The sequence below is a fragment of the Ranitomeya variabilis genome, chromosome 1, assembly GCF_051348905.1.
Source record: "Ranitomeya variabilis isolate aRanVar5 chromosome 1, aRanVar5.hap1, whole genome shotgun sequence".
Lineage (NCBI taxonomy): Eukaryota > Metazoa > Chordata > Amphibia > Anura > Dendrobatidae > Ranitomeya > Ranitomeya variabilis.
Genome location: NC_135232.1, coordinates 396,015,301 through 396,035,901, shown reverse-complemented (window position 1 = coordinate 396,035,901; position 20,601 = coordinate 396,015,301). Strand labels below are relative to the sequence as shown.

General features: G+C 39.4%; 1 long non-coding RNA gene across 1 annotated transcript; it reads left to right on the top strand.

Moving 5' to 3' along the window:
• The first annotated feature begins 1,175 nt into the window (after positions 1 to 1,175).
• On the top strand, positions 1,176 to 9,881 carry LOC143797485 (uncharacterized). Its single transcript, XR_013220525.1, has 5 exons — positions 1,176 to 1,190; positions 5,877 to 6,030; positions 6,880 to 7,140; positions 8,453 to 8,713; positions 9,684 to 9,881. It is a non-coding gene; the product is annotated as an uncharacterized LOC143797485 (long non-coding RNA).
• The last annotated feature ends 10,720 nt before the right edge of the window (positions 9,882 to 20,601 follow it).

Sequence of the window (20,601 nt, the reverse complement as noted above, 5' to 3'; positions counted from 1 at the left end):
CAGCTCGAACCAGTCTGCCCATTCTCCTCTGACCTCTGGCATCAACAAGGCATTTCCGCCCACAGAACTGCCGCTCACTGGATTTTTTTTCTTTTTCGGACTATTCTCAGTAAACCCTAGAGATGGTTGTGCGTGAAAATCCCAGTAGATCAGCAGTTTCTGAAATACTCAGACCAGCCCTTCTGGCACCAACAACCATGCCACGTTCAAAGGCACTCAAATCACCTTTCTTCCCCATACTGATGCTCGGTTTGAACTGCAGGAGATTGTCTTGACCATGTCTACATGCCTAAATGCACTGAGTTGCCGCCATGTGATTGGCTGATTAGAAATTAAGTGTTAACAAGAAGTTGGACAGGTGTACCTAATAAAGTGGCCAGTGAGTGTATATGGGACCCATTTTGTATGGAGCGTTATATGTGGCCCATTCTGTATGGAGCACAACATGGGGCACATTCTATGTGGAGCAAAATATGGGGCTCATTCTGTATGGAGCACTATATCGGGCTCATTTTGCATGGAGAATTATATAGGACCCATACTGTATGGATCACAATATGGGGCACATTCTGTATGGAGCAATATATGGGACCCATTCTGTACGTAGCATTGTTTGGAGAGCAATTTGGGACCCATTCTGTATAGAGCACAATATGGGCCACTTTCTGTAGGGAGCACAATATGGAGCACTTTCTGTATGGAGCATTATATGGGCCTATTCTGTATTGTGCTTTAAATGGGGCCTATTCTGTGTTTAGCACTATATGGGGCCCATTTTGTATGGAGCATTAAATGGGGCTCATTATACTTTATGGTTCAATATGTGGAGATCATTGTACTGTATGGAGCATTATATGGGGCTCATTATACTGTATGGAACATTATATAGGACTCATTAAACTGTTTGAAGCTATATATGGGGCTCATTATACTGTATGGAGCAATATATGGAGCTCATTATACTGTATGAATTAATATATGGGGCCCATTATCATGTATGTAGCACTATACGGGGCTCACTATACTGTATGGAGGACTATGTAGGAGGAAATTGACTTTCATAAAGAGTACACTGCTGAGGACAGTTTATACTGGTAGGATACATTTATCAATATCCCGTTTACGTCTAATACTGCAGGAACTGAAATCCTGAAACCTGTGGACCCTCAATCACCTGAATCTCCTTTGCTGTACGGTATTGTAGAATTTACAATAGATGTCATTCATATAATGTAAGATGTAAGTGAAATCGTTGGCATTGTACTATACCTATATTTCTCTGCCATATCAATGCATCATGAATCGTGGTATGTTTTAAAGGGGCCCACAAAAGTCTGTCTGTCTGCGTGTGTGGATGTTTATACATATGTGTTTATGTGTGTGTGTATGTGTGTTTACGCATGTGTGTATGTATGTGCATGTATGTGTGTGTATGTATGTTTTTATGCATGTGTGTATGTGTGCGTTTGTGTGTGTATGCATATATGTGTGTGGTAAATGTTTGTGTGTACGTATGTCTATGTATGTACATGTGTGAGTGTGTATATCTATGTGTATATGAGTGTATGTATGTGTGTGATTGTATGTATTGTGAGGGGGTGACACTCTTAAGGTACCTTCACACGAAACGACATTATAACGATATCGCTAGCAATCCGTGACGTTGCAGCGTCCTCGCTAGCGATATCGTTTCGTTTGACACGCAGCAGCGATCAGGATCCTGCTGTGATGTCGCTGGTCGCTGAATAAAGTCCAGAACTTTATTTGGTCGTCCGATCGCTGTGTATCGTTGTGTTTGAAAGCAAAAGCAACGATACCAGCGATATTTTACACTGGTAACCAGGGTAAACATCGGGTTACTAAGCGCAGGGCCGCGCTTAGTTACCCGATGTTTACCCTGGTTACTAGCGTAAAATGTAAAAAAAACAAACAGCACATACTCACATTGCGTCCCCTGCAGTCTGCTTCTTCCTCTGACTCAGCGCCGCAAAGTGAAAGTGAAAGCAGCACAGCGGTGACGTCACCGCTCTGCTCTCACTGTACGGCGCTCAGTCAGTCAGGAAGTGGACGCAGGGGGACGTGAATGTAAGTATGTGCTGTTTGTTTTTTTTAGATTTTACGCTGGTAACCAGGGTAAACATCGGGTTACTAAGCGCGGCCCTGCGCTTAGTTACCCGATGTTTACCCTGGTTACCAGGGGACCTCGGCATAGTTGATCGCTGGAGAGCGGTCTGTGTGACAGCTCTCCAGCGACCAAACAGCGACGCTGCAGCGATCGACATCGTTGTCGCTATCGCTGCAGCGTCGCTTCGTGTGAAGGTACCTTTAGCTGCTTCTTCAGATAGACACAGGAACACTTTGATGAAACACCTGCTGGTTTATAAACGTCAGCATACACCGAGGCAGAGTTCAGAAAAACAAAAGTAGAGCCGTCCTTTCTCTGCAGGTTCCAACCTGCAGTTAATCTGCACAGCCTTTAGCCCCCCAGGAGCTATCTGGGCGTCCTCCCCCAAGAAACACCACTGACTCTCATGGCCAGGCATTTAACAACCCGTGTGATGATCACATGACCTTGATATCACACAGGTCCTGTCAGGACTGTGCAGGTTGAGATACGGTGGGCTCCCTCATGCCCGCTCTATGGAGGTCCACTAAAACCAGCCCATAACATAGGTTCCTATTAACCCTCTCAGCACTTAGCATGCTGAAGGCAAAAACACTCTGGTTTTACATCACTGACCCACGTGTGACACGCATCTCCCTTCACATACTATGCCAGTGACTCGGTCACAGTATGTATATACCTACAGTATATGTGTGTGTATCTATGTGTATGTAGGTATATGTGTGTGTATATGTATCTATGTGTGAACATACTGTGATTGAAGGAAATAAGTATTTGATCCCTTGCTGATTTTGTAAGTTTGCCCACTGACCAACACACGAACAGTTTATAATTTTAAGGGTAGGTTAATTTTCACATTGAGAAATAGAATTTGAAAAATAAAATCCAGAAAATCACTGTTAGGTGTCGAGTTCCTGCCTCTGCACAGGGGGAATCTCGAACCATCTGCGCTGCGGTCTCCCATTCTTTTCCAGACGCAGTGGAGTCTGCTCAGCGGAGACGTCAGTCCCAGCATCTTGCTCAGTCTCACTCAGTGCATAGGGTTACTGCTGCTTTTCCAGCTTCTGCCATTGAAGCTAGTGCTGGGCAGCGGCGAGCAGACGCTTTTGGGACCAAGTCCTGCTTTTCCCCTTCTGAGCATGCCCAGGGCAAGATCTCCCATTGGAGATCGAGGGTCACATGCTCAGATACTGCAGCAGATCCCATTGGTCCTCCAGGAAGGTCCTGAAGGTGCTCAACTTCTGTGGCAGCCTCCCATTCATCCTTCTGGGAAGGTCCTGTACATGCTGCAGCTATAAAAGGTTCGCATGACCGCACGGCCATGCGCTAGTGTAAACATGTGTGTGTGTGTTGATGTGTGAAAGTCGTTCATTAATTATCCCCTCCCTTGTGTATGACTGCTCGCGTAAGGTGGATGATTGCTATCTAGCGCCCGACTTAGCCATCAGCACGTAACACACAAAGCAGCGTCTATTGCTGTGACCCAGTGCGGCGCCGTGCGCTTTCACAGCGCTTTCCTGACCCAAGCCTGGGTGGTTAGTGGCGTCCGCCAGTGCGGCACCACACGCACTCTCGTGCATCTTTATTAATATTATTTCTTTCACTCTGACACCCCAGTTGCGGTGTCGAGCGCAAGAGGTCTATATGAACTCAAATCCTGTGTCTTGGGATTGAGTTCTGAGACTCCTTGCTTGCGCTCTTGGTGTGGTACCGCGGCCCTGTGACGCAACAGGGTTCGCTTCCTTCACACAGGGTGAAGTTAACCCGTGTGTGTGTCCACATTATACCGCCATATAGTCCGTCATTACTTAGCAGCAGGTTCCATCTCTGCACGGTGGACCCCGGGCTGCGAACGCACCTTATACCATCTCTCTAATTATTTGGTGCGTTCTGCTAGCCATAACAATCACATTGTATAAATTCTAGAAATGTATTTGTATTTTGCAGTAAGAAATAAATATTTGTTCCCTCTGGCAGACAAGACTTACTTGGTGGCAAAACCCTTGTTGGCAAGCACAGCAGTCAGATGATTTTTGTAGTTGATGATGAGGTTTGCGCACATGTCAGGAGGAATTTTGGCCCACCCCTCTTTGCAGATCATCTCTAAATCATTAAGATTTTGAGGTTGTCGCTTGGCAACTCGGAGCTTCAACTCCCTCCATAAGTTTTCTATGGGATTAAGGTCTGGAGATTTGCTAGGCCACTCTATGACTTTAATGTGCTTCTTTTTGAGCCACTCCTTTGTTGCCTTGGCACTATGTTTTGGGTCATTGTCTTGCTGCAAGACCTAGCCACGATTTTTAATGTCCTGGCGGAGGGAAGGAGGTGGTCACTCAGGATTTTACAGTACATGGCTCCATCTGTCTAGTCATAGTCTTGTGCCCTTAGCAGACAAACACTCCCAAAAAAATAATGTTTCCACCTCCATGCTTGACAGTGGGGACAGTGTTCTTTGGGTCATAGGCAGCATTTCTCTTCCTCCAAACAGGGCGAGTTGAGTTAATGCCAAAGGCCTCAATTTTTGTCTCATCTGACCACAGCGCCGTCTCCCAATCACTCACAGAATCATCCAAGTGTTCATTGGCAAACTTCAGATGGGCCTGCATATGTGCCTTCTTGAGCAGGGGGTCCTTGTGGCCACTGCAGAATTTTAAACCTTTACGGCGCAATGTGTTACAAATGGTTTTCTTGGTGACTGTGTTCCCAGCTGCCTTGAGATCATTAACAAGTTCCCCCGTGTAGTTTTAGGCTGATCTCTCAACTTCCTCATCATCAAGGATACCGGATGAGGTGAGAGTTTGCATACCCCAGATCGCTGTCGATTGACAGTCATTTTGTATTTCTTCCATTTTCTTACTATTGCACCAACAGTTGTCTCGTTCTCACCCAACGTCTTACTTTGGTTTTGTAGCCCATTCCAGCTTTGTGCAGGGCTATGATCTTGTCCCTGACATCCTTATAAAGCTGTTTGGTCTTGCCCATGTTGTAGAGGTTAGAGTCTGACTGATTGAGTCTGTGGACAGGAGTCTTTTATAAAGGTGACTATGTAATGCTACGTTCACATTTGCGTTGTGCGCCACAGCGTCGGCGACGCAACGCACAACGCAGGAACAACGCATGCACAACGCTGCATTTTGCGACGCATGCGTTCTATTTTTGAACGCAAAAAAAATGCATCATGCTGCGTCCTCTGCACCATGACACTTGCGCCAAAAAGGACGCATGCGTCCCAAAACGCAACGCATGTCCATGCGCCCCCATGTGAAATATAGGGGCGCATGACGCATGCGGCGACGCTGCAGCGCCCGACGCTGCGGCGCACAACGCAAATGTGAACGTAGCATAAGACAGCTGTCTTTAATGCAGGTAACGAGTTGATTAGGAGCGTCTAACTGGTCTGTAGGAGCCAGAACTCTTAATGGTTGGTAGGGGATCAAATACGTATTTCTCACTGCAAAATACAAATAAATGTATATAATTTATACAATGTGATTTTCTGGATTTTATTTTTGATAATCTATCTCTCAATGTTAAAATTAACCTACCCTTTTTTATGTCTTTGTCAGTGGGCAAACTTACAAAATCAGCAAGAGATCAAATACTTATTTCCCCCACTGTACTTGTTTTTGATTCATGGATGATACTGTAATTGTAAAGAATAAGAAAATCAACCAGCCTTTTAAAAGGGTTATTGACCAAATAATCAAGTTATCTCCAATCCATAGGATCCAACCACTGCCCCTTCCTCCAGAGATTCTGAGAACAGGGGTCTGCAGTCTTGTCCTGGATGGAGCAGATATATATAGAGCTGCAGAGCGCCGTGCTCGCTATTTCCATGAGTTCCATAGACAATGACTAGAGCAGAAGTGAAGCATGTGGCCCTCCAATCTATTCAGACATATACGGTAATTTAATATATAATATATACATTGGGATTCGGTTGGGCTCAGCAGAACTGAATCCTAACAGAGATATATATCTCCATCTCAGTAAAAAAAATTTTTTATATATTTTTAGAAGTTTGGGGAGGCCCAAATAGAACTTTTGCTATGGTGCCCTGTGAACTTTATGTACGCCCCTGCTTGCAGGGTGGTGATAGTGAGGGTAATCTGGCCTATTGCTCAAAGCCCAAGACTCTGGGAGTCCCATGGTCAGATTGTCCTCACCATAATCGGCACGCTGGGCAGAGAGAGAGGCCCAGACATGTTTCTTCAATCACTTGTAGGTCCGCCCCTGGACATGTATGAGTCTGCTCAGCTTCTCTATATTATCATTTCCATAGATCACACTACCCGTACAACGCGACAGGTTCCCTTTAACGTATAACTGTCATTTGAGGTGAGCAGGCAGCAGGATGTCTGTGCTGCCTCTAGCTCCTCCCTCCTCCCCGCTCCATAGACTCTCATGAGCAGCAACTATTATCTCATTGGTTATTAACATGGCAATCTGTAGTCACTGAATAAAGAGTTTACCTGTAAATTCAGAGTGAAAGAGCAATCCAGAAGGCGTAAGAAATAGATTTGAATAATTTGATACTGTAAGATCCACAATATTATGTTACACCCCTCATCTGCTGCAGATTATTACTGTATAGATAATAATCACTTTTATTATATAAAATATATATTTTTTCTTATAGTATATAAGTGTTGCAGCTACATATAGAAAACTGAGCCTTGATTGGATGTTGATCAATGACATCACAAAGGGATGGAATTCTATGCATGACATCACAATGGGATTCTGTTCTTTAGGAGCCTCAGCGCTGAGGTCAGGCCTCTCATTCCTGCCGCAGCTCTACACAGAGAGGAACACGACTCAGACCAGGAGGAGAAGCCATCATGAGATGTCACAGGCGGTCCCGATCATCACAAGCAGACCACAAGTCATGACCTTATCAGCCTCCATGTTGTTTGGCACATTTCTTGTAGCCGGACTGAGGACATTTGCTGAAAAGTGGAGAACAATGATTAGGAATTGTACCTTCCAGGACAGGACATCAACCACAGCAAAAGGTTAGTGACTCAGAAGAGAAAAACATAGCGGGGGATTTATGAAGACCGACGTGTTATACGCTCGTCTTAAACCAAAACTCTCCTGCGGTGAGGTGGGCAAAATTAATTTGGCCTATCTGTAGGCCGTCTATGCCCCAAAATGTGCGAATTCCCCCAGTTATGAGCTGGCCTAGATTTCAGCTACAATGGACACCAGTTATGCGGAAAACCTATTTATAAGCAGCTAGTGTGGAAAATACTTATAATACTTCCCAGTTCAATGAACACAGGGGTCCCAAAGGCAAAGACCACATGAATGTGCGCTTTCTTAAAGGGGAACTGTTCTTTTCAGTAACTTGTTAGAATGATCTGCTTTGTGTGTATGAGATCCAACACTATTTCCGGTCAGTATATAACTTGTGTCCGCACTGGTTCTCCAGTTTTCCCCTCTGAAAGCTCTTTCTGTAATATGCAATTGACTGTAAGCTTCTAGGAGGAGACTCGCCAATATAATGTCTCCAATACACTAAACACACAGAAGGGAAGATTTCCTTCTCTCTTTCCAGCTTTTGGCAGCACACAGACATGTTAATAGATCTGACCAGCTGGCTGGGAGTCATAGAGCAGGAGGAGCTGATCATATTTCTATACATTGTTGTGGGAAACGTTTCAGTAAAATTAGCATTATATTCATTGAAATCCCTGATGTTTACATACAAATATCCCAGTGTGTGGTGCTAGTAGTGATTGGCAGTCTTCCCTGTATGATGGTGCATGCAGAAACAGCTGTTAATCACTTGTAGGTCCGCCCCCTGGACATATACGAGTCTGCTCAGCTTCTCTATGTTATCATTTCCATAGATCACACTGCCCGTACAACGTGACAGGTTCCCTTTAACGTGTAACTGTCATTTGAGGTGAGCAGGCAGCAGGATGTCTGTGCTGCCTCTAGCTCCTCCCTCCTCCCCGCTCCATAGACTCTCATGAGCAGCAACTATTATCTCATTGGTTATTAACATGGAAATCTGTAGTTACTGAATAAAGAGTTTACCTGTAAATTCAGAGTGAAAGAGCAATCCAGAAGGCGTAAGAAATAGATTTGAATAATTTGATACTGGAAGATCCACAATAATATGTTACACCCCTCATCTGCTGCAGATTATTACTGTATAGACAATAATCACTTTTATTATATAAAATATATATTTTTTCTTATAGTATATAAGTGTTGCAGCTACATATAGAAAACTGAGCCTTGATTGGATGTTGATCAATGACATCACAAAGGGATGGAATTCTATGCATGACATCACAATGGGATTCTGTTCTTTAGGAGCCTCAGCGCTGAGGTCAGGCCTCTCATTCCTGCCGCAGCTCTACACAGAGAGGAACACGACTCAGACCAGGAGGAGAAGCCATCATGAGATGTCACAGGCGGTCCCGATCATCACAAGCAGACCACAAGTCATGACCTTATCAGCCTCCATGTTGTTTGGCACATTTCTTGTAGCCGGACTGAGGACATTTGCTGAAAAGTGGAGAACAATGATTAGGAATTGTACCTTCCAGGACAGGACATCAACCACAGCAAAAGGTTAGTGACTCAGAAGAGAAAAACATAGAGGGGGATTTATGAAGACCGACGTGTTATACGCTCGTCTTAAATCAAAGCTCTCATGCGGTGAGGTGGGCAAAATTTATTTGGCCTATCTGTAGGCCGTCTATGCACCAAAATGTCAGAATTCCCCCCGTTATGAGCTGGCCTAGATTTCAGCTACAATGGACACCAGTTATGCGGAAAACCTATTTATAAGCAGCTAGTGTGGAAAATACTTATAATACTTCCCAGTTCAATGAACACAGGGGTCCCAAAGGCAAAGACCACATGAATGTGTGCTTTCTTAAAGGGGAACTGTTCTTTTCAGTAACTTGTTTGAATGATCTGCTTTGTGTGTATGAGATACAACACTATTTCCGGTCAGTATATAACTTGTGTCCGCACTGGTTCTCCAGTTTTCCCCTCTGAAAGCTCATTCTGTAATATGCAATTGACTGTAAGCTTCTAGGAGGAGACTCGCCAATATAATGTCTCCAATACACTAAACACAGAAACACTCGTTTCAGTAAAATTAGCATTATATTCATTGAAAATCCCGAATGTTTACATACAAATATCCCAGTGTGTGGTGCTAGTAGTGATTGGCAGTCTTCCCTGTATGATGGTGCATGCAGAAACAGCTGTCAATCACTTGTAGGTCCGTCCCCTGGACATATACAGTATGAGTCTGCTCAGCTTCTCTATATTATCATTTCATAGATCACACTGCCCGAACAACGTGACAGGTTCCCTCTTTGGAGTAAATCTTCCTCTATGTTACAGAATTGCTTATTTTCATGATTTCTGAAATAAAAAATTAAAATAGCGATTACAGTTTAAGGTTCTAAGCACATTATACAGTAGGTCTATACAATGTTCTATTCATGAATAGCGAAAGTTGATATGTTACCAAGTTTCTTACTTATTTATTAGTATTGTGTTATTCAATTTTTATATGGTTGTCCAGGATTTGTAAAAAAATGGCTCTTGGAAGAAAAGGAGGTAAAAACGAAAACCCGAAGATCGCGTGGCGGTGAGCGGGTTAATGTGTGTGTTCATTTAATGTAGTGTGAGCGTATAATATACTCTCCTACCGCTTTTGGTGTCCAGTGCCGTTGTTCTCTGCTTCTCAGTGACCTCACTGACCTGCAGACTGTCCGGGTCATGCTGTGCTCTGCGGGTGATATACAAGATAAGTAACCATTTTTGGTTATTCCCTACAATTTCAAGATATACCAGTGATATGGTAATTTTTAGTGATATCGTAAAATAATAGGGTTGTAATAGACAATCTTCAGTGTCATGTATTACTTCTTTAATCTTCTAAGTACATTATAGGTCAAGAGTATTTTCTAATCATGTATATCTAAACCGTATACGTTGCCAAGTTTTCTACTCATCCATTAGTATTGCGATATTAAATTTGATATGTTTGACCCATTATTCTGCACCTAAGTTACATTTTTAAGTGGTTTTCCAGGATTTGTGGCAAAAAATGTCCAAAGAGTAGTGAAAACCCAAAAGTCATTACTTATCTTTGGATTCAGAACTCATTCTAATGCCGTAGCTCCATAAATCCAACCAGTCTTTGGCAAGTTGCCTGCAGTGATGATGTTCTTTGCATAGATATATAGGTACAATTTAGGTTGTACAGTATTTTTAAAAAATGGACACAAAGGAGGGAATGCCAAAAATTATTACTTACCTTTGTAATTCTACCCTAAATTCCATTGCTGCTGGCCCGGTAGTCCTGCCGGTCTCTAAGTACCCAACAGCAATGGGGTCTCAACAATGCCCTCTTGACAGATGTAGCTAATTAATGACCTCTACATATATGGGCCATAGGATAACTGGTGAAGCCTGTGATTGGCAATAGCTGTCACATGTGTATGTTCAGCTTACCAGTCCCAAATAGGTTTCCAAAGTCCAGAGAGACCATTAAAATAGCAATCTTTTAGCAGTGTGGAGTTTTTAGTTTGATGCATTTCCTGCTTTGTGGCCAGGTTTGATAAACGTTGAAAGTCTTTAAAATATAGAAATGTGATATGTAACCTTAATAACACCCAGTTCACAGGCTAGATGAGTCCTGAAGACAAAGATTACATCAATTCAAGGTTTCTTAAATTATGAGAAAATGGATGAAACTTTTTTTGGCTAAAATGGCATAAAACACACCTCTCTTGGAGATGGAATGGACAGCTAGAGGGGTCATGGAGGAGGCTAATTGTTTAATATATTTTTTTTACTAGGTGTGTTTAATCTGTTTGCTCATAATTTAGGAAAAATAGCTAAGAGTAGACTGTAATTGTAGTACATTTCTTCTACTAAACCACAGTAGTGACCAAAAATGAAGAGTTATCATGTAATATTATTTAGGCTTTTAGACCAAATCATCAGTGATATGGTAATTTTTAGTGATATCGTAAAATAATAGGGTTGTAATAGACAATCTTCAGTGTCATGTATTACTTCTTTAATCTTCTAAGTGCATTATAGGTCAAGAGTATTTTCTAATCATGTATATCTAAAACGTATACGTTGCCAAGTTTTCTACTCATCCATTAGTATTGTGATATTAAATTTGATATGTTTCACCCATTATTCTGCACCTAAGTTACATTTTAAGTGGTTTTCCAGGATTTGTGGCAAAAGGTGTCCAAAAGTAGTGAAAACCCAAAAGTCATTACTTATCCCTGGATTCAGAACTCATTGTAATGCCGCAGCTCCATTAATCCAACCAGTCTTTGGCAAGTTGCCTGCAGTGATGATGTTCTTTGCATAGGTATATAGGTACAATTTAGGTTGTACAGTATTTTTAAAAAATGGACACAAAGGAGGGAATGCCAAAAATTATTACTTACCTTGTAATTCTACACTAAATTCCATTGCTGCTGGCCCGGTAGTCCTGCCGGTCTCTAAGTACCCAACAGCAATGGGGTCTCAACAATGCCCTCTTGACAGATTTAGCTAATCAATGACCTCTAGATTTATGGGCCATAGGATAACTGGTGAAGCCTGTGATTGGCAATAGCTGTCACATGTGTATGTTCAGCTTACCAGTCCCAAATAGGTTTCCAAAGTCCAGAAAGACCATTAAAATAGCAATTTTTTAGCAGTGTGGAGTTTTTAGTTTGATGCATTTCCTGCTTTGTGGCCAGGTTTGATAAATGTTGAAAGTCTTTAAAATATAGAAATGTGATATGTAACCTTAATAACACCCAGTTCACATGCTAGAGGAGTCCTGAAGATTACATCAATTCAAGGTTTCTTAAATTATGAGAAAATGGATGAAACTTTTTTTGGCTAAAATGGCATAAAACACACCTCTCTTGGAGATGGAATGGACAGCTAGAGGGGTCATGGAGGAGGCTGATTGTTTAATATCTTTTTTTTACTAGGTGTGTTTAATCTGTTTGCTCATAATTTAGGAAAAATAGCTAAGAGTAGACTGTAATTGTAATACTTTTATTGTACTAAACCACAGTAGTGACCAAAAATGAAGAGTTATCATGTAATATTATTTAGGCTTTTAGACCAAATCATCAGTGATATGGTAATTTTTAGTGATATCGTAAAATAATAGGGTTGTAATAGACAATCTTCAGTGTCATGTATTACTTCTTTAATCTTCTAAGTGCATTATAGGTCAAGAGTATTTTCTAATCATGTATATCTAAAACGTATACGTTGCCAAGTTTTCTACTCATCCATTAGTATTGTGATATTAAATTTGATATGTTTGACCCATTATTCTGCACCTAAGTTACATTTTTAAGTGGTTTTCCAGGATTTGTGGCAAAAGGTGTCCAAAAGTAGTGAAAACCCAAAAGTCATTACTTATCCCTGGATTCAGAACTCATTGTAATGCCGCAGCTCCATTAATCCAACCAGTCTTTGGCAAGTTGCCTGCAGTGATGATGTTCTTTGCATAGGTATATAGGTACAATTTAGGTTGTACAGTATTTTTAAAAAATGGACACAAAGGAGGGAATGCCAAAAATTATTACTTACCTTGTAATTCTACACTAAATTCCATTGCTGCTGGCCCGGTAGTCCTGCCGGTCTCTAAGTACCCAACAGCAATGGGGTCTCAACAATGCCCTCTTGACAGGTTTAGCTAATCAATGACCTCTAGATTTATGGGCCATAGGATAACTGGTGAAGCCTGTGATTGCCAATAGCTGTCACATGTGTATGTTCAGCTTACCAGTCCCAAATAGGTTTCCAAAGTCCAGAAAGACCATTAAAATAGCAATTTTTTAGCAGTGTGGAGTTTTTAGTTTGATGCATTTCCTGCTTTGTGGCCAGGTTTGATAAATGTTGAAAGTCTTTAAAATATAGAAATGTGATATGTAACCTTAATAACACCCAGTTCACATGCTAGAGGAGTCCTGAAGACGAAGATTACATCAATTCAAGGTTTCTTAAATTATGAGAAAATGGATGAAACTTTTTTTGGCTAAAATGGCATAAAACACACCTCTCTTGGAGATGGAATGGACACCTAGAGGGGTCATGGAGGAGGCTGATTGTTTAATATATTTTTTTTACTAGGTGTGTTTAATCTGTTTGCTCATAATTTAGGAAAAATAGCTAAGAGTAGACTGTAATTGTAATACATTTCTTGTACTAAACCACAGTAGTGACCAAAAATGAAGAGTTATCATGTAATATTATTTAGGCTTTTAGACCAAATCATCAGTGATATGGTAATTTTTAGTGATATCGTAAAACAACAGGGTTGTAATAGACAATCTTCAGTGTCACGTATTACTTCTTTAATCTTCTAAGTACATTATAGGTCAAGAGTATTTTCTAATCCTGTATATCTAAAACATATACTTTGCCAAGTTTTCTACTCATCCATTAGTATTGTGATATTAAATTTGATATGTTTCACCCATTATTCTGCACCTAAGTTACATTTTAGGTGGTTTCCAGGATTTGTGGCAAAAAATGTCCAAAGAGTAGAGAAAACCCAAAAGTCATTACTTATCTTTGGATTCAGAACTCATTCTAATGCCGCAGCTCCATTAATCCAACCAGTCTTTGGCAAGTTGCCTGCAGTGATGATGTTCTTTGCATAGGGATATAGGTACAATTTAGGTTGTACAGTATTTTTAAGAAATGGACACAAAGGAGGGAATGCCAAAAATTATTACTTACCTTGTAATTCTACCTTAAATTCCAATGCTGCTGGCCCGGTTGTCCTGCCGGTCTCTAAGTACCCAACAGCAATGGGGTCTCAACAATGCCCTCTTGACAGATGTAGCTAATCAATGACCTCTACATTTATGGGCCATAGGATAACTGGTGAAGCCTGTGATTGGCAATAGCTGTCACATGTGTATGTTCAGCTTACCAGTCCCAAATAGGTTTCCAAAGTCCAGAGAGACTATTAAAATAGCAATTTTTTAGCAGTGTGGAGTTTTTAGTTTGATGCATTTCCTGCTTTGTGGCCAGGTTTGATAAATGTTGAAAGTCTTTAAAATATAGAAATGTGATATGTAACCTTAATAACACCCAGTTCACAGGCTAGAGGAGTCCTGAAGACAAAGATTACATCAATTCAAGGTTTCTTAAATTATGAGAAAATGGATGAAACTTTTTTTGGCTAAAATGGCATAAAACACACCTCTCTTGGAGATGGAATGGACACCTAGAGGGGTCATGGAGGAGGCTGATTGTTTAATATATTTTTTTTACTAGGTGTGTTTAATCTGTTTGCTCATAATTTAGGAAAAATAGCTAAGAGTAGACTGTAATTGTAATACATTTCTTGTACTAAACCACAGTAGTGACCAAAAATGAAGAGTTATCATGTAATATTATTTAGGCTTTTAGACCAAATCATCAGTGATATGGTAATTTTTAGTGATATCGTAAAACAATAGGGTTGTAATAGACAATCTTCAGTGTCATGTATTACTTCTTTAATCTTCTAAGTACATTATAGGTCAAGAGTATTTTCTAATCATGTATATCTAAAACATATACGTTGCCAAGTTTTCTACTCATCCATTAGTATTGTGATATTAAATTTGATATGTTTCACCCATTATTCTGCACCTAAGTTACATTTTAGGTGGTTTTCCAGGATTTGTGGCAAAAAATGTCCAAAGAGTAGAGAAAACCCAAAAGTCATTACTTATCTTTGGATTCAGAACTCATTCTAATGCCGCAGCTCCATTAATCCAACCAGTCTTTGGCAAGTTGCCTGCAGTGATGATGTTCTTTGCATAGGTATATAGGTACAATTTAGGTTGTACAGTATTTTTAAGAAATGGACACAAAGGAGGGAATGCCAAAAATTATTACTTACCTTGTAATTCTACCTTAAATTCCAATGCTGCTGGCCCGGTTGTCCTGCCGGTCTCTAAGTACCCAACAGCAATGGGGTCTCAACAATGCCCTCTTGACAGATGTAGCTAATCAATGACCTCTACATTTATGGGCCATAGGATAACTGGTGAAGCCTGTGATTGGCAATAGCTGTCACATGTGTATGTTCAGCTTACCAGTCCCAAATAGGTTTCCAAAGTCCAGAGAGACCATTAAAATAGCAATTTTTTAGCAGTGTGGAGTTTTTAGTTTGATGCATTTCCTGCTTTGTGGCCAGGTTTGATAAATGTTGAAAGTCTTTAAAATATAGAAATGTGATATGTAACCTTAATAACACCCAGTTCACATGCTAGAGGAGTCCTGAAGATTACATCAATTCAAGGTTTCTTAAATTATGAGAAAATGGATGAAACTTTTTTTGGCTAAAATGGCATAAAACACACCTCTCTTGGAGATGGAATGGACAGCTAGAGGGGTCATGGAAGAGGCTAATTGTTTAATATATTTTTTTTACTAGGTGTGTTTAATCTGTTTGCTCATAATTTAGGAAAAATAGCTAAGAGTAGACTGTAATTGTAGTACATTTCTTCTACTAAACCACAGTAGTGACCAAAAATGAAGAGTTATCATGTAATATTATTTAGGCTTTTAGACCAAATCATCAGTGATATGGTAATTTTTAGTGATATCGTAAAATAATAGGGTTGTAATAGACAATCTTCAGTGTCATGTATTACTTCTTTAATCTTCTAAGTGCATTATAGGTCAAGAGTATTTTCTAATCATGTATATCTAAAACGTATACGTTGCCAAGTTTTCTACTCATCCATTAGTATTGTGATATTAAATTTGATATGTTTGACCCATTATTCTGCACCTAAGTTACATTTTTAAGTGGTTTTCCAGGATTTGTGGCAAAAGATGTCCAAAAGTAGTGAAAACCCAAAAGTCATTACTTATCCCTGGATTCAGAACTCATTGTAATGCCGCAGCTCCATTAATCCAACCAGTCTTTGGCAAGTTGCCTGCAGTGATGATGTTCTTTGCATAGGTATATAGGTACAATTTAGGTTGTACAGTATTTTTAAAAAATGGACACAAAGGAGGGAATGCCAAAAATTATTACTTACCTTGTAATTCTACCCTAAATTCCATTGCTGCTGGCCCGGTAGTCCTGCCGGTCTCTAAGTACCCAACAGCAATGGGGTCTCAACAATGCCCTCTTGACAGATGTAGCTAATCAATGACCTCTACATTTATGGGCCATAGGATAACTGGTGAAGCCTGTGATTGGCAATAGCTGTCACATGTGTATGTTCAGCTTACCAGTCCCAAATAGGTTTCCAAAGTCCAGAGAGACCATTAAAATAGCAATTTTTTAGCAGTGTGGAGTTTTTAGTTTGATGCATTTCCTGCTTTGTGGCCAGGTTTGATAAATGTTGAAAGTCTTTAAAATATAGAAATGTGATATGTAACCTTAATAACACCCAGTTCACATGCTAGAGGAGTCCTGAAGATTACATCAATTCAAGGTTTCTTAAATTATGAGAAAATGGATGAAACTTTTTTTGGCTAAAATGGCATAAAACACACCTCTCTTGGAGATGGAATGGACAGCTAGAGGGGTCATGGAGGAGGCTGATTGTTTAATATATTTTTTTTACTAGGTGTGTTTAATCTGTTTGCTCATAATTTAGGAAAAATAGCTAAGAGTAGACTGTAATTGTAATACATTTCTTGTACTAAACCACAGTAGTGACCAAAAATGAAGAGTTATCATGTAATATTATTTAGGCTTTTAGACCAAATCATCAGTGATATGGTAATTTTTAGTGATATCGTAAAACAATAGGGTTGTAATAGACAATCTTCAGTGTCATGTATTACTTCTTTAATCTTCTAAGTACATTATAGGTCAAGAGTATTTTCTAATCATGTATATCTAAAACATATACGTTGCCAAGTTTTCTACTCATCCATTAGTATTGTGATATTAAATTTGATATGTTTCACCCATTATTCTGCACCTAAGTTACATTTTAGGTGGTTTTCCAGGATTTGTGGCAAAAAATGTCCAAAGAGTAGAGAAAACCCAAAAGTCATTACTTATCTTTGGATTCAGAACTCATTCTAATGCCGCAGCTCCATTAATCCAACCAGTCTTTGGCAAGTTGCCTGCAGTGATGATGTTCTTTGCATAGGTATATAGGTACAATTTAGGTTGTACAGTATTTTTAAGAAATGGACAGAAAGGAGGGAATGCCAAAAAATATTACTTACCTTGTAATTCTACCTTAAATTCCAATGCTGCTGGCCCGGTTGTCCTGCCGGTCTCTAAGTACCCAACAGCAATGGGGTCTCAACAATGCCCTCTTGACAGATGTAGCTAATCAATGACCTCTACATTTATGGGCCATAGGATAACTGGTGAAGCCTGTGATTGGCAATAGCTGTCACATGTGTATGTTCAGCTTACCAGTCCCAAATAGGTTTCCAAAGTCCAGAGAGACCATTAAAATAGCAATTTTTTAGCAGTGTGGAGTTTTTAGTTTGATGCATTTCCTGCTTTGTGGCCAGGTTTGATAAATGTTGAAAGTCTTTAAAATATAGAAATGTGATATGTAACCTTAATAACACCCAGTTCACAGGCTAGAGGAGTCCTGAAGACAAAGATTACATCAATTCAAGGTTTCTTAAATTATGAGAAAATGGATGAAACTTTTTTTGGCTAAAATGGCATAAAACACACCTCTCTTGGAGATGGAATGGACAGCTAGAGGGGTCATGGAAGAGGCTAATTGTTTAATATATTTTTTTTACTAGGTGTGTTTAATCTGTTTGCTCATAATTTAGGAAAAATAGCTAAGAGTAGACTGTAATTGTAGTACATTTCTTCTACTAAACCACAGTAGTGACCAAAAATGAAGAGTTATCATGTAATATTATTTAGGCTTTTAGACCAAATCATCAGTGATATGGTAATTTTTAGTGATATCGTAAAATAATAGGGTTGTAATAGACAATCTTCAGTGTCATGTATTACTTCTTTAATCTTCTAAGTGCATTATAGGTCAAGAGTATTTTCTAATTATATATATCTAAAACGTATACGTTGCCAAGTTTTCTACTCATCCATTAGTATTGTGATATTAAATTTGATATGTTTGACCCATTATTCTGCACCTAAGTTACATTTTTAAGTGGTTTTCCAGGATTTGTGGCAAAAGATGTCCAAAAGTAGTGAAAACCCAAAAGTCATTACTTATCCCTGGATTCAGAACTCATTCTAATGCCGCAGCTCCATTAATCCAACCAGTCTTTGGCAAGTTGCCTGCAGTGATGATGTTCTTTGCATAGGTATATAGGTACAATTTAGGTTGTACAGTATTTTTAAAAAATGGACACAAAGGAGGGAATGCCAAAAATTATTACTTACCTTGTAATTCTACCCTAAATTCCATTGCTGCTGGCCCGGTAGTCCTGCCGGTCTCTAAGTACCCAACAGCAATGGGGTCTCAACAATGCCCTCTTGACAGATGTAGCTAATCAATGACCTCTACATTTATGGGCCATAGGATAACTGGTGAAGCCTGTGATTGGCAATAGCTGTCACATGTGTATGTTCAGCTTACCAGTCCCAAATAGGTTTCCAAAGTCCAGAGAGACCATTAAAATAGCAATTTTTTAGCAGTGTGGAGTTTTTAGTTTGATGCATTTCCTGCTTTGTGGCCAGGTTTGATAAATGTTGAAAGTCTTTAAAATATAGAAATGTGATATGTAACCTTAATAACACCCAGTTCACATGCTAGAGGAGTCCTGAAGATTACATCAATTCAAGGTTTCTTAAATTATGAGAAAATGGATGAAACTTTTTTTGGCTAAAATGGCATAAAAGACACCTCTCTTGGAGATGGAATGGACAGCTAGAGGGGTCATGGAGGAGGCTGATTGTTTAATATATTTTTTTTACTAGGTGTGTTTAATCTGTTTGCTCATAATTTAGGAAAAATAGCTAAGAGTAGACTGTAATTGTAATACATTTCTTGTACTAAACCACAGTAGTGACCAAAAATGAAGAGTTATCATGTAATATTATTTAGGCTTTTAGACCAAATCATCAGTGATATGGTAATTTTTAGTGATATCGTAAAACAATAGGGTTGTAATAGACAATCTTCAGTGTCACGTATTACTTCTTTAATCTTCTAAGTACATTATAGGTCAAGAGTATTTTCTAATCATGTATATCTAAAACATATACTTTGCCAAGTTTTCTACTCATCCATTAGTATTGTGATATTAAATTTGATATGTTTGACCCATTATTCTGCACCTAAGTTACATTTTTAAGTGGTTTTCCAGGATTTGTGGCAAAAGATGTCCAAAAGTAGTGAAAACCCAAAAGTCATTACTTATCTTTGGATTCAGAACTCATTCTAATGCCGCAGCTCCATTAATCCAACCAGTCTTTGGCAAGTTGCCTGCAGTGATGATGTTCTTTGCATAGGTATATAGGTACAATTTAGGTTGTACAGTATTTTTAAAAAATGGACACAAAGGAGGGAATGCCAAAAATTATTACTTACCTTGTAATTCTACCCTAAATTCCATTGCTGCTGGCCCGGTAGTCCTGCCGGTCTCTAAGTACCCAACAGCAATGGGGTCTCAACAATGCCCTCTTGACAGATGTAGCTAATCAATGACCTCTACATTTATGGGCCATAGGATAACTGGTGAAGCCTGTGATTGGCAATAGCTGTCACATGTGTATGTTCAGCTTACCAGTCCCAAATAGGTTTCCAAAGTCCAGAGAGACCATTATAATAGCAATTTTTTAGCAGTGTGGAGTTTTTAGTTTGATGCATTTCCTGCTTTGTGGCCAGGTTTGATAAATCTTGAAAGTCTTTAAAATATAGAAATGTGATATGTAACCTTAATAACACCCAGTTCACAGGCTAGAGGAGTCCTAAAGACAAAGATTACATCAATTCAAGGTTTCTTAAATTATGAGAAAATGGATGAAACTTTTTTTGGCTAAAATGGCATAAAACACACCTCTCTTGGAGATGGAATGGACAGCTAGAGGGGTCATGGAGGAGGCTAATTGTTTAATATATTTTTTTTACTAGGTGTGTTTAATCTGTTTGCTCATAATTTAGGAAAAATAGCTAAGAGTAGACTGTAATTGTAATACATTTCTTGTACTAAACCACAGTAGTGACCAAAAATGAAGAGTTATCATGTAATATTATTTAGGCTTTTAGACCAAATCATCAGTGATATGGTAATTTTTTGTGATATCGTAAAACAATAGGGTTGTAATAGACAATCTTCAGTGTCATGTATTACTTCTTTAATCTTCTAAGTACATTATAGGTCAAGAGTATTTTCTAATCATGTATATCTAAAACATATACGTTGCCAAGTTTTCTACTCATCCATTAGTATTGTGATATTAAATTTGATATGTTTCACCCATTATTCTGCACCTAAGTTACATTTTAAGTGGTTTTCCAGGATTTGTGGCAAAAAATGTCCAAAGA